Source organism: Equus quagga, chromosome 6 (assembly GCF_021613505.1).
Source record: "Equus quagga isolate Etosha38 chromosome 6, UCLA_HA_Equagga_1.0, whole genome shotgun sequence".
Lineage (NCBI taxonomy): Eukaryota > Metazoa > Chordata > Mammalia > Perissodactyla > Equidae > Equus > Equus quagga.
Window position 1 is genome coordinate 89,818,713 of NC_060272.1, and position 15,266 is coordinate 89,833,978.

A 15,266-nucleotide genomic window follows, 5' to 3' on the forward strand; every position below is an offset into this window, starting at 1 on the left:
TCTGTGTTTCTGCTTATCTATTCTTCTCATTTTCTTTGAGTGATTGACGTGGACACCTCCTCCTTTGTCAGGCCTTCAGTGCTTTTAGGAAGTCCTCCAACTTTTTAACTTTTTCAAACGGGGGAGTTTGTCTGAACAAACTGGTCTATCGTATCCCTGGAAAAGGAGTAACTAAAAATTCTATTAGTTCTGTTTTGCTGTTTCCTTTAATGGAGCTACACCCAACAATGTATAGTACAAAAGTTTGATTTCAGAGAGCAGGTTGATGTTTTCAAATAACTGATTCAAGGGCCTATCATTAAATCAGCTATTGTTGGAGGGAAATAGTTGACAATGTGTTTTAGTTACTCCTCCTTAACATTATAGTTTGTTTTGGGCCAGTGACTTTAATCTTAATATGACATTTATGTCCAGTTATCTAATCACTAGTACTATATATATTAAGAAATAGCATATATATTAAGGCAGTATATATTTGTTCCTATAAAGGACAGTGCTTCTCGTACTATCTAACATCTAGACTTATTAAATAGCAAAGTATTTTTGCTAATATTTTTTTGTTAGAATAACAGGTTCTTTCCTCATTTCTAAATCTTATTATATCAGCCTTTTATGCTTATATGATAGCAAACAACTTTATCATGGAATGTTATAGTAAATGAGTTCTGCAGATGATTTTTAAAACTGCAGCCAGCCAGGTTGAAAACCATTGGGCTAAAAGGCAAAATAGAAAAATGAAATAAACAGACTTAGGGAAAACTTGAGAGAGAGAGAGAGTGTGTGTGTGTGTGTGTGAGAGAGAGAGAGAGAGAGAACACAAGAGAGAGAAATCCATCACACATAAATATTCTTACCTGCTTCTTCCTCTAATTTGGCCATGAATTCTTTGACCTATCTTCTATCAAGAAGTAGCATCTATGATTCCTTCTCTTGAATCTAGGTGGGCTGTGTTACTGTTTTGGCCAGTAGCTTATGGCAAAAGTGACACTGTACCTGTTTTGTTAAGTTTTTTGTTTTGTTTTGCTTTTTGCTGAGGAAGATTGGCCCTGAGCTAACATCTGTTGCCAGTTTTCCTCCACTTTATATGTGAGTCACTGCCACAGCATGGCTGATGAGTGGTGTATGTCCATGCCTGGGATCTGAACCCGTGAACCCAGGCTGGCAAAGTGGAATGTACCAAACTTTAACCACTTCACTGTGGGCCAGCCCCACACTGTACATGTTTTTATGCCTGAGCCTTAAGAGACTAGCAACTTGTACTTCCACCTTCTTGGAACGTACCCTCTGGGGAAAGCTAGCTACCTTGTGTAACTACTCTGAGAGCTCCATGCTGTAAGAAACTCAAGTCACATGGAAAGGCCACCAGTAGGTACAATGGTTGATGACCTCAGCCTAGCCAACAGACAACAGCAATTATAGGCCATGTAAGTGAGCCATTTGGACATCTGTCCCAGTCAAGGCTGCATATGACCTCAACCTCAGTTGCATTCTGACTGTAACTGCCTGAGAGATCCCAAGTGAGAACTGCCCAGGCAACCTAAAGTACAGAGATAATAACAATTTATTGTTTTAAGCTACTAAGTTTGAGAGTAGTTACATAGTAATAAATAATAAAAAGCAAAATTTGTTACTTGGAAGATATATAATACTGTAATAAAAATCTCAAAGCATATGATACTGGTTTTGGTACTAGGTGGCAGGCAGAAGTGGTAAAGACCCCCAGGGGCTTGTTAATGAATGCAGAAGGGACTTGAAACTTTTGGTGACAGCTTGAAGGACAGGAAGAAAAATGTTACTGGAAGCAGGAGAAAAAGTGCTTCTTGTTTTGAAATGACAGATTTCGGCAACATTGTTGCCTGTAGTAGCATGGAAAATAGAACGTAAATCTAATGAAGGTAAATCTGGCTGGGAAGGTTTTTCAGACAATATAGCTAGTTACAATTGGTTTCTTAAAACTTCCTATGCTAAAATACAGGAAGAAAGAGATGAACTAAAGAAACTGTTTAGTTCTTTAGCAGAATTTAAAGAAAATATAAAGAAGCTAGGAATTGCTTTTTGAACCTGAATTTTTCAGGTTCAGAAATAAAACTGAAACCGAGGCTTTCCCTGCTAAAGATTCTCAAAATAATAAATGGCTTCAGGGCAAAGATCAAATCCAGAAGGTTAACAATAAAGCAAGGTTTCAGGATAAAGATCTCAAGGGTGTACTATAGAAGACCCTTTGTTGAGACTTCAAAGACTTAAGGGAGTGCCTGGCAGTGCCACAGAGAATCTTAAGGACATATTTCTTATGCTCTCCTCCTAGTTTAAGGGCTTTTAAGAATTTTAAGGGCGTTGTGCCATAGCCTCATGAGCAGACCAAGGTAGAGAACAGTCTATCTCAGAAACAAATATGACTTTTGTCTAATGAAGCTGATTATAAGAAATCCACAAAAATTTTAAAGGAACTGTACCAGCTTGAACTGAAAAGGACAGGAACAATACAAAATAAAAAGAGGCCTTTGGATCATAGACGTTCTTCTGACAGGGAACAGTCTGAGAAAGCCACCCAGATGTAAACAAGGGCTATTTCATATGAAAAAGTAAGGGTGACTCAGAGAGTGGAGCCAAGAACAGAGCTGAATTAGGTCCTAATCAAGGAATTGGCAACATGTGCCTAGCTAGAGTTCAGATTTGCTAAATAGACCAGTAACTGTTAAGTGCCTCATATTTTCTCCTTTTTGAATAGAAGTGTCTAATTGTGGTTGTCCTGTTTGTGTGCAGAAGGCAGATAATTTGTCTCTTGATTCTTAGGTCATCAGATTGAAATTGAGAGGAAATATACTTGAGGAACCACAACTGAACCTGATTTAGAGGATGAGATCCTAGACTTGGGGCTGATGCCATAATGAGATTAAACCTTGGGGATCATGGTACTAAATGAGTATATTTTGCATGTGGGAGAAGTATAGTGATTTATGATCAGAGGGCAGACTGTAGTAGATTAAAAATGGCTACAAATTCTTTGACATTTTTCTCATAGAGAGGTGGGGTTTGTGACCCTATCCCTTGAGTCTGGATGGACTCAGAGTATTCTTTGATCAACAAAATACAGCAGAATGATCCCAGGTCTTAAAATACTGACAGTTTCCATTTTTTCCTTTTTGGAAATGGTGTGGGGGAAATCAACTGCCATGTATGAAGTCCAAATACCCTAAGATCTCCATGCTGTGAGAAGCTCAGAGGCTACATGTAGGCACTCTGATTGACAGCTCCAGGTGAGCTCCCAACAATAACCAGTTTCAACTGCTAGCATGTGAATGAGCCATCATGGATATACAGCCCGATCTAGCCTTCAGATGACTCCATCCCCCATTTGATGCAAACATGTGAGAGGCTTAGAGGGAGAACTGCCTAGCTGAGCTCAGTTGATTCACAGCACAATGAGAGAGAATAAAAAAATAGTTTTTTAAATCCACTAGGTTTGGGGTTGGTTGGTTATGCACCTGAAAGAGGTACAAAATTTAAAACTCCTTTTGCCTGCATTCCTTTTTTGTATCAGGTGCTTACTAATAAAGAATTATGAATGTCTTGAAATTGCAACAACATTAAAGCTATGGTACTTTTTAAACCACTTTTTTAACCTGTACTGTATGGAAAAACATGTTGCCCAATTTAGAATTGTGTTAAGTTGCAAGGTTCATGAGTTCAGGTAGTTAATATCAGGGTTTTTGTTGTTCAGAATTTTTTAAATTGTTGATTCTTTGAACTAGCTGAATTTTCACTTTATTTCTACATGGGATTCATGACAGTTTTGTAAATGATACATTCAAAAGAGGCCTATTTCTACATAGGGCAAGAAGATTATATTGGTCCATTATGACATACATCACCTTTATCTTTCAAATGTTGATGAAAGCCTGTTTTCCTTCCTTAATACTTACTGTGATATAAGCTTATTATATATAATCTGCATTCTACCACAAGCTCCTTACCTTAATTGAAGCCTGGTTATCCTTAGAACAGGGGTGCTCTTGAAGTTTTCTCAAATGGCAGGTATTTCCTCTTACACATCCCATGGGTCTCAGAGGCAGGAGGTGACTTTCTTGTTCTTTCACTGCTGCCCAAGAAATTTTTCCTATCCTTTGTAAGCCACAGCTCTTTTAATGCTTATGCCACAAGCATAATTTTTCCAAATTTGCTGAAAACTTTAAACGCATATGTAAGAGTTCAACAAACCTCAAGTACAAGAAACATGAAAGAAATTATACCAAAGCACATTATACTCAAATTGCTCAAAACTAGTGCAGCAAGAAAATTTTACAAGCAGCCAGAGGAAAAAAGACACATTGCTTACAGAGGAACAAAGATAACGATGAAAGCAGATTTCTCATTGGAAATAATATAAGCAAGAAGCCATTGGAGCTACATCTTAAAGAACTGAAAGAACAAAAAAAAGTCTAGAGTTCTATACCCAGCAAAAATTCTTTTCAAAAATGAAGGCAAAATAAAGACTTTTCAGACAGAAAGGATGAAACAATTCATCACCAGATGTATACTACAAGGAATGTTAAAGGAAGTCCTTCAGGCAGAAAGAAAATGATAGCAGATGTAAATATGGATCTACACAAAGAAATGAACAACAACAAAAAAGAACACAGGGTAATAAATTACTACATGGGTAAATAGATTTGATTTCTTGTTATGTAAATCTCTGTAAAATATAATTGACTGTTAGGCAAAAATAATGTAGGGTGGAGTTTATAACATTTGTTATTTTAGAAAAGCATATGACAACAATAGTCCAAAGGTTAGCAGTGGAGAAATGGAAGTATACTATTATAAGATTATTATACTGTACATGAACTGGTATAAAAGCATTGGAAAGACTGTGATAAGTCAAAGATATATTCTATAAACACCAAAGTAACTAATAAAATAACAAAACTGTTGTGGCTAATGCAGTCAACAAAATGGATAAAATGAAATCATAAAAAATATTCAGTTAATCTAAAATAAGGCAGAAAAAAATAAAGAATAGATGGGACAAATTGAAAACAAATAGAAAAAGATGATAGGTTTAAACCTAGCAATATCAGTAATCACATTACATGCAAATGATCTAAATACCGCAATGAAAAGACAGAGATGGTCAGATTTAATTCTTTTAAACAGGATCCACCTATATGCTTCCTATAAGAAATGTACTTTAAATATAAAGATACAAAAAGCAATTATATATATATATATATACTAGCAATGAACAATTGAAATTAAAGAATACAATTTCTAGGGCCAGACCCAGTGATGTAGTGGTTTAAGCTCAGTGTGCTCTGCTTTGGTGGCCCCGGTTTGGTTCCCAGGCACAAATCTACACCACTCTGTTATTGGCCATGCTGTGCTGGCAGCCCACATACTGAAAAATAGAGGAAGATTGACACGGATGTTAGCTCAGGGTGAATATTCCTCAGCAAAAGAAAAAAAATACAAATTCCATGGGCATTTTAACTCCCCCTTTTAGTATTTAGTGGCTTTTGGTAAAGGTAACCTTTCCTATTGAAACACTTTCTACTTAGAGATCAATAGAGAAAACAGAAACCATTCTAGTATTTCATAGAGAGAAGGCAGGAATTAGGTGCTTACAAAATCATTGGCATGATTAGAGAATGGACTTCAAGGGGCTACTGCCCCCAGATCTCATGAAGCTACAGGAAATCCCTACCAAAGTTATAGCTATATCATAGCCCCAAAGTGATCAGACAGTGGAAAGTAATGTTCAGGCACCACAAAAACTCGTATCCGCTAGAACTCATACATTAACCAACACCATTGTAGGAAATACAGCCTATACCTTCCAAGTCTTTATGCAAGTCTTCTGAGTTTGTCACTGGAAGAACCTAACATATCCAGAAGCCTTGTAGAAAGCGAGTCTCAAAAAGATGATCCCTAGCTTCCATCCTCTAAATAACAGATTCGAGCATAGAAGGGAGTGAGAATAGATGCTGATTGCAAATTGACAATATTTAGCTGTAATAAGTTGAATTGTGCCCCCTGAAAGATATGTTCAGGTCCTAACCCCCAGAACCTGTGAATGTGACCTTATCTATAGTAAGGGTCTTTGCAGATGTAATAAGATGAAGTCATATGCTGTTTTAGAGTGGGCCCTAAATCCAATGACTGATAGTTTTATAAGAGAAAAGAGAGGGAGATTTGTACACATAAACACAGGGAAGACGGCCATGTGACAAAAGAGGCAGAGATGCAGGTTTAAGTCAAGGAATGCTAAGGATTTCCGGGAGCGACTAGAAGCTAGAAAAGGCAAAGAATTCTTCTTCCCAGGAGGCTTCAGTGGAAGCATGACTCTGCCAACCAACATTTTGATTTCAGACTTCTATCCTCCAGAACTATGAGAGAATAAATTTCTGCTATTTTAAGCCACCAAGTTTGTGGTAATGTTATGGCCTCCCTAGGAAATTAATACACCAGCACAGCTTCTACATCATCAAACTCTCCTTGTTTTCTTCCTACTTTACTTGCTACTCCTTATGGTCTTCTTTGCAGTATCTTCCTTGTCTGACTTCTAAATATTATGGTGCTCCATGATTTCGTTCTGGGCTGTTTTTCTCACTCTACTCTATTTCACCAGCAGTGAGTTCATCCATTACTATGGTTTAAATACTAGCCATATATTGATATCTCTCAAATTATGTCCATACCTGACTTCTCCCTTGAAGATAAATTGGATATAGTTAACATATCCAACTACTTAGCCTCACTTGGATATTTGAGACATCTTAAACTTATTTTATTCTCCCCATTTTTCCTCTTTCAATAAATGATACTAATATCCATCCAGATGCTTAAGTCAAAAATCTGTCGTCATTGATCTCTCCCTCTCCATCATCCTATCACTTAGGAAGTCGTGTAAAGTTTTTCTCCAAATATATCTCAAATTCACCCATATCCCTCCAGCTCCATTGCCAACACTCTCTTCCAAGTCACTATCATCTTTGTGTTGGACTAGTGTCGTAGCCTCCTAATTGGTCTTCCTGCTTCTGTTCATGTCCCCACACTATTCATTCACATACAGCCAGGTCAATTTTTCAAATATGTAAGTCGTTCTCGAAGATGAAAAATAATTTTGGAGGATTTGTTCTATCAACTACCAAGAATTCTTACATTAAAGTAACTATGATGGTGGCATTGCCTCAGAAATAGACAAATAAGCTGACGGAATAGAGAGTCCGTGCACATATGTATCAATACTTGGTTTACGAGAAGAATGGCACTGCAGATCAGTTGGGAAAAGACTGTCTTTTCAGTAGATAGCCCTGGTACAATTGGACAAAAAATTTTACCTCATACCATGCATAAAAAATTAATTACAGATAGATTGAAGAGTTAAATGTGAATGGCAAAACCCTAAAGCTTTTAGGAGATAACTGTATTGGATTGACTAGTGGCCCCCCAAAAGATATGTTCATCTGGAACCTCACAAAGTGACCGTATTTGGAATAAGAATCTCTGCAGATATAGTTAAGGATCTCAAGATGTGATTTTCCTGAATTGCAGTAAGCCCTAAATCCAATGATGTGGGGGTTTTTTTGTTTTGTTTTGTTTTGTTTTTTTGCTGAGGAAGATTCACCCTGAGCTAACATCCACTGCCAATCTTCCTATTTTTGTATGTGAGCCACCACCGCAGCATGGCCGCTGACAGACGAGTGGTGTAGGTCCATGCCTGGGAACCAAACCTGGGCCGCTGAAGCAGAGCACACTGAACTTAACCAGTAAGCTACCAGGACTGGACCCAACGATGAGTGTCTTTATAAGAGAAAGAGAAAAAGACACACATGAGAAACACAAGGGAAAAGGCCATGTGAATACAAGGCATAGATTGGAGTTATGCAGCTACAAGCCAAAGAATGCCAAGAGTTGCTGACAGCCACCAGAACTCCCACTAGGAGAGAGGCATGGAACAGATTCTCCTTTAGAGCCTCCAGAAGGAACCAACACTACTGACACTTTTACATCAGACTTCTGGCCCCAAGAACTGTGAGAGAATAAATTTGTTGTTCTAAGCTACATGGTTTGTGGTAATTTGTTATGGCAGCTCTAGGAACTAATATAATAACATAGGAGAATATTTTCATTAGCTCAGGGTATGATAAGGTAAAAAAAACCCACGAACCATAAAGGAAAAGATTTACTACCTTAAATTAAAATTAAAATACCTCTTTTCGTGAACAGATGCTATGAAGAGTAAAAAGGCAGGCAACAGAGTCGGGAAAGCTATTTGCAATACTGTATATATCACTGGTAAAAGACCAGAATTGCAAAATAGGCCAAAGAGTTGAACAGACACTTCACAAAAGAGGAACTCCAAATAGCTAGTGGACATATAAAAAGGTGATCAGCTTTATTAGTAAGGGAAATAAAAAATGAAATAAAAATAAAATACCATTATACACCCAGCAGACTGTTAAAACCAAATAGAAAAAAATAGACAAAAGAATACAGACTCTTCACATAAAGAGAAATCCAAATAGCCAATAAAAATTTGAAACATCTCCAACCTTATTTAAATTCAGACCACAATGAATGGCAAAAATGTAAAGGTCTGGTAATACCAAGGTTGATGAAATTTTGAGTCAATCAAAATTCTCATAGAGAGCTGATAGGAGTGTAAATTATTACAACCATTTTGGAAAATATTTTGGCATCTTGCAAAGGTGAAGACCCACAGACCCCAGAACCCAGCAATCCAATCAATAAGTATATGTACCCTGAAGAACTATATGTTTTATGTGTATAAGATATTCATAGAAGCATTGTCTGTAATAGGGAAAAAGTAGAGGGGAAAAAGTCCATCTGAAATAGATTAACAAGTCCCACCTTTACAGAACAACATGATAGATGGATCTCACAAACAATACTAACTGAAAGAAGGAAAACAGAAAAGAATACAAGTGGTATGATTTTATACATATGAAATTTTAAAGTAGACAAAATTGCGTATCGATATAGGTGATAAAAATGTGCAAAATCAACTAAATGATTATCATGGAAATCATTTTATTGTTTATCTCTAGCAGATGGAAGAGGATTATGATAGGAAAAAACACATTTAGGGAGTCTTATGGGGTGCTGGGAATGTTCTATTTCTTGACCTTGGATATAATTATATCTCTGTATAAAAATGTTTGATATGTATATATAATGCATTTCCTATATGTACTGTGTATTATATATCACAAAATTAATTAGTATCTTGCATGTATCTCTCATTTTAATACTTTCCACAAGGCAGTTCCATGCTGTGTTAGAGAATGAAAAGGATCCTAGATCTTAGCCCCTTAAATAAAAATAACTATTTAAATTCTTCTATGAAAAAACTAGACATTTTTCCCCCCTCTTAATGACTTATGGATATGTCTAGGACCCTGGAAGATTCTAAATGTCCATTTTGCATTTTTGTGATTTAAAAAATATCAGTGAATTTTTGAACACCATATAAGTTTTAAAAGTGCGGTTTAAAAAAGCATAAATGACTAAAAATGGGAATACAATATATTGGATAGTAATGTGTGATTTAAGTTCACAGTGACATGTTGGTCATGACTTTTACTGGCTCTTGAGAGTTGACTGTGTGCATGTCTTCCCAACCCTGCAATCAGTGACATCACATCACATTGATAGCTTGAAATTGAGAATATTTACACCATGGAAATTGGCAATGGATAAATGCTACAAATCAGCATCCCCACCTCCACCCCAGCGAGTTTATCAGCACACCACTGCTTAAAGACTAAGAGTTCTGAATATAGATTTAAACTTTTCTTCATTAGCTGTCTTATCTTTAGAGAACCTTAATATATTTGACAAACAACTCTATTAAGACAGTCAGGTACTTCCTAAGCCTCAAACAAGAGAACTTAATTGAAGTAAAACGGAGAAAATAAGAAAATGAAGAGTAGAAATTAAAAAGGAAGAATAAAGAAAACATGGCATGCATTAGACCAGGCCCCTGCCATTTTCTGATAGTGTTGCTAATAGGAAAAAGAAAAATCATTGAGTTTCCTCCTCTTTAGGCAGTTTGCTCAGCAGTTGATTTCTACTTCCAATTGCTCCATTCAGGAGACAATAAAACTGTCCTCTGATCTTTGGACGTAAAAACATGGAGGCAATTTCCCTATTTAGAATATCATGATATTTGGGCTAATGTCTTCAGTATTTAATGTAAACTCTTTTCTCTTTGTCTTGGCTATTTGATAAAGGCCTCTACAGTTTTATTGCTCTTGTATTAATGAGAGATTGAGAAATGATTTATACAGTCTTTCCACTAGATGGAAAACTCTATAATAACTTTTCTGAAGTGAGATGTAGATAGTTGTGAGATGCAGCATCCCTTAGTGAGTGAGTGTCTAATAAAAAGGCACATTTGATGAGAATTCAGAAAACCCAGACTGTGCCTTTTGGCTTTGTTGACCATTTACTCGATGATAGTCTTTTGGTTGTTCCTTGCCTTAGTCTCTTCTTTCCAAGTTGTAGGTTTTAAATCTTGATTACATAATTCATAAGGGTTTGCATGTATCCTTTGGAGCACTTTGGAATAAAGACAATGTTGAAGAATAAATTGGTAAAATAGATTTAATTGGCCAAGTCCAAACTACAAAAATATCATTTGCATTTCAGTGAAACCCATGTTCTCTTCCCTTTTACTTCTACTGTGATGTGACCTGTTTATTTTCCTATATGTGGTTAGAACACTGAACCTAATAGATCTAGTTTCTACTTTGAAGAGAAACTACTCCTTTTGAAATACTGTTTCCCCCCTCAACCCTACAATGGCCAGCAGCCCCCAAAGCATGCTCTTCCTCCTCCTCCCCTTTCTTCTTCTTCTTCTCTCTCTGCCCCCCTCTCTTTCTAGCCCCTCTCCTCCCTCCCCCCTCTTGTACTAACTTGCATAGCAGTGAATTTAAAGGTATAGCATTCTAAAAATTCAGTTAGTTGTTATGTAAGATATTTTATAGAATCTAAACTCCTACAAAAATAGGTCTACACCCAATCTACCTATGTTAAAGTTTTCATTTAATTATCAAATTCAGCTTGTGTTTACAATAGAGATCTAATTACTGTAACCTGTTCCCTTAGATGCATTTTGTTTCTTTTTTTAGTGAGTTCGTAGTAGTTTATATCATTGTGAAATTTCAGTTGTACATTGTTTCTTGTCTATCACCACATAAGTGCTCCCCTTCACCCCCTGTGCCCACTCCCCCACCCCCCTTCCCCTGGTAACCACTGAACTGTTTTCTTTGTCCATGTGTTTGTTTATATTACACATATGAGTGAAATCATACGGTGTTTGTCTTTCTCAGTCTGGTTTATTTCGCTTAGCATAATACCCTCAAGGTCTATCCATGTTGTTGCAAATGGGATGAATTTGTTTTTTTTTAATGGCTGAGTAGTATTCCATTGTATATATATGCAATGTCTTATACTTTTCATTGTATAAGTCCTTCACCTCCTTGGTTAGATTTATTCCTAGATATTTTATCCTTTCTGTTGGGATTGTAAATGGAATTGTAATTCCATACAAGATTCCATTACAATTGTAATATCCATACAAGAAAACAGTTGTATTCTTGAGTTCTCTTTCTGTAAGTTCATTATTAGAGTATAGAAATGCAACTGATTTCTGTAAAATGATTTTATACCCTGATTCTTTACTGTAGTTGTCAATTGTTTCTAATAGTTTTCTGATGGATTCTTTAGGGTTTTCTATATATAAGATGATGTAGTCTGGAAACAGCAAGAGTTTCACTTCTTCACTCCCTATTGTGATTCCTTCTATTCCTTTCTCTTGCCTAATTGTTCTGACCAAAACCTCCAATACTATGCTGAATAAGAGTGGTGATAGTGGGCATCCTTGTCTTGTTCCTGTTCTCAGAGGAATGGCATTCAGTATGATGTTGGCTGTGGGTTTGTCATATATGGCCTGTGTTATGTTGAGGTAATTTCCTTCTGTCCCCATTTTCTTAAGAGCTTTTATCATAAATGGCTGTTGGCTCTTGTCAAATGCTTTCTCTGCATCTATTGAGATGATCATGTGGTTTTTATTCCTCATTTTGTTAATGTGGTATATCACATTGATTGATTTGTGGATGTTGAATCATCCCTGTGTCCCTGGTGTAAATCCCACTTGATCTTGATGTATGATCTTTTTGATGTATTGCTGTATTCCGGTTGCTGATATTTTGTTGAGGATTTTTGCATCTATGTTCATCAGCGATATAGGCCTATAGTTTTCCTTTTTTTGTGTTGTCCTTGTCAGGCTTTGGTATCAGAGTGATGTTGGCCTCATAGAATGTATTAGGAAGTGTTCCATCTTCCCTAATTTTTTGGAATAGCTTGAGAAGGATAGGTATTAAATCCTCTCTGAAGGTTTGGCAGAACTCTCCAGGGAAGCTGTCTGGTCTTGGGTGTTTGTTTTTTGGGATGCTTTTGATTACTGTTTCAATCTCTTTACTTGTGATCAGTCTATTCAGATTATCTATTTCTTGGTTCAGCTTTGGAAGGTTATAAGAGCCTAAGAACTAATCCATTTCCTCTAGATTGTCCATTTTGTTGGTATATAGCTTTTCATAGTATTCTCTTATAATCCATTGTATTTCTGTGGTATCTGTTGTTATTTCTCCTCTTTCATTTCTAATTTTATTTATCTGAGCTTTCTGTCTTTTTTTCTTTGTAAGTCTGGCTAGGGGTTTGTCAATTTTGTTTGTCTTCTCAGAACCAGCTCTTTGTTTCATTGATCCTTTCTGCTGCCTTTTTTGTTTCAATAGCATTTATTTCTGCTCTGAGTTTTATTATTTCTCTCCTTCTGCTGACTTTGGGCTTTTTTCTTCTTTTTGTAATTCAGTTAGGTGTAGTCTGAGATTGCTTATTTGGGATTTTTCTTGTTTGTTAAAGTGAACCTGTATTGTGATGAATTTCCCTCTTAATATGGCTTTTGCTGTATCCCATATAAGTTGGTATGGTATGTTTTCATTTTCATTTGTCTCCAGATATTTTTGACTTCTCCTTTAATTTCTTCAATGATCCATTGGTTGTTCAATAGCATGTTGTTTAATCTCCACATCTTGGTCCCTTTCCCAGCTTTTTTCTTGTAATTGATTTCTGTCTTCGTAGTATTGTGACCAGAAAAGATGCTTGTTATTATTTCAATCTTCTTAAACTTAGTGAGGCTTGCCTTGTTTCCAAACATACAGTCTATCCTTGAGAATGTTCTGTGTGCACTTGAGAAGAATGTGTATTCTGCTGTTTTTGGGTGGAATGTTCTATACATGTCTATTAATTCCACTGTTTCCTTGTTGATTTTCTGCCTGGATGATCTCTCCATTGATGTGAGTGGAGTGTTGAGGTCCCCTTATTATTGTGTTATTGTTAATATCTTCTTTTAGGTTTGTTAATAGTTGCTTTATGTACTTTGATGCTCCTGGGTTGAGTGCATAGATATTTATAAGTGTTATGTCTTTTTCATGGAGTGTCTCTTTACACTGCCCATCTTTGTCTCTCTTTACCTGTCTTATCTTGAATTCTACTTTGTCTGATATAAGTATGTGTTTCCTGGAGGCAGCATATTGTTGGGTCTTGTTCTTTAATCCATCTCACCACTCTGTGTCTTTTTATTGGAGAACTCAGTCCATTTATGTTTAGGGTGATCATTGATATATGAGGGCTTACTGCTGCCATTTTAGCACACATTTTCCACTTTTCCTGCATTTCCTTTGTTTCTTGTCCTGTGTATTTTGGTCTACCAATTGAGTTATATGATTTTTTTTATGTTGTGTTTTTTGTTTTCTCCTTATTGATTATTTGTGTCTCTGTTCTGCTTTTGTGTTTAGCAGTTACCATGAGGTTTGTATTCAAAATCTCGTAGATAAGATAGTCCATTTTCTGATGGCCTCTTATTTCCTTAGACTAAACCGATTCAGTCCCTTTCTTCTTCCCCTCCTAAGATGTTTTTCTCACATCTTATTCCATCTTGAGTTGTGAGTTTGTGGTTAAAATGACAAGACTATCTTTGTTTTTGGTGTTTTCCTCCCCTTTATCTTTAATGCTATACTTGAGTATTTGCTAACCTGGTCTGATGTATAGCTACAATTTTCTGATTTTGCCTATACATTCTGATTTGTCTATAAATATTCTGATTTTTGTTTATCTCCTTACTCTGTGCTTTGTAACCCCTTTCTCCCCCTTTTACTTCCCCCAGGTATGAGGGGACTTTCTTGAGGATTTCTTGTGGCGGGGCAGGGAGGTCTTGTAGCTATGAACTCGCTTAGCTTTTGTTTCTGTGGGAACGTTTTTATTTCTCCCTCATATCTGAAGGATATTTTCACTGGATAGAGTATTCTTGGCTGAAAGTTTTTGTCTTTCCAAGATTTGAATATGTCATTCCAGTCTCTCCTAGCCTGTAAGGTTTCTGCAGAGAAATTTGCTGAAAGCCTGATAGGGGTTCCTTTGTAGGTTATTTTCTTCTGTCTTGCTGCCCTTAGTATTTTTTCTTTGTCATTCACTTTTGCCAGTTTCACTACTATATGCCTTGCGGTAGGTCTTTTTAAATTGACATATTTACAAGATCTGGTAGCCTCTTCCACATGGATTTCCATTTCTTTCCCCAGGTCTGGGAAGTTCTCTGCTATTATTTCTTTGAACAAGCTTTCTGCTCCATTCTCCTTCTTTTCTTTCTCTGGAATACCATTAATTCTTAGGTTGCATTTCTTAATTGAGTCGGATATTTCTTGGAGATTTTCTTCATTTCTTTTTAGTCTTAGTTCTCTCTCCTCTTCTGTCTGGACCATTTCAACAGGTCTATCCTTGATTATGCTGATTTGCTCCTCTATGATGTCCACTCGAGCATTCAGGGAATACATATTTTGTTTTATCTCATCCATTATGTCTTTCATCTCCAGTATTTCTGATTGATTCTTCTTTATAGTTTCAATCTCTTTTGTGAAGTAGCTCCTGAACTCACTGAATTGTTTCTCTATATTCTCTTTTTACTTGTTAAGTTTTTTGATGATAGCTATTTTGAATTCCCTGTCATTTAGATTACATATTTCTGTGTCCTCAGGACTGTTTTCTGGATACTTGTATTTCCTCTCTGGTCTGGAGATTTAATGTAATTTTTGATACTGCTAGAAGGTATGGCTCTGTGTTTGTGCATCGTGGTATTATTTGGTCACAGTTACTGCCTACAGCCACTGGGTGGGGGTCAAGAGCCACATATT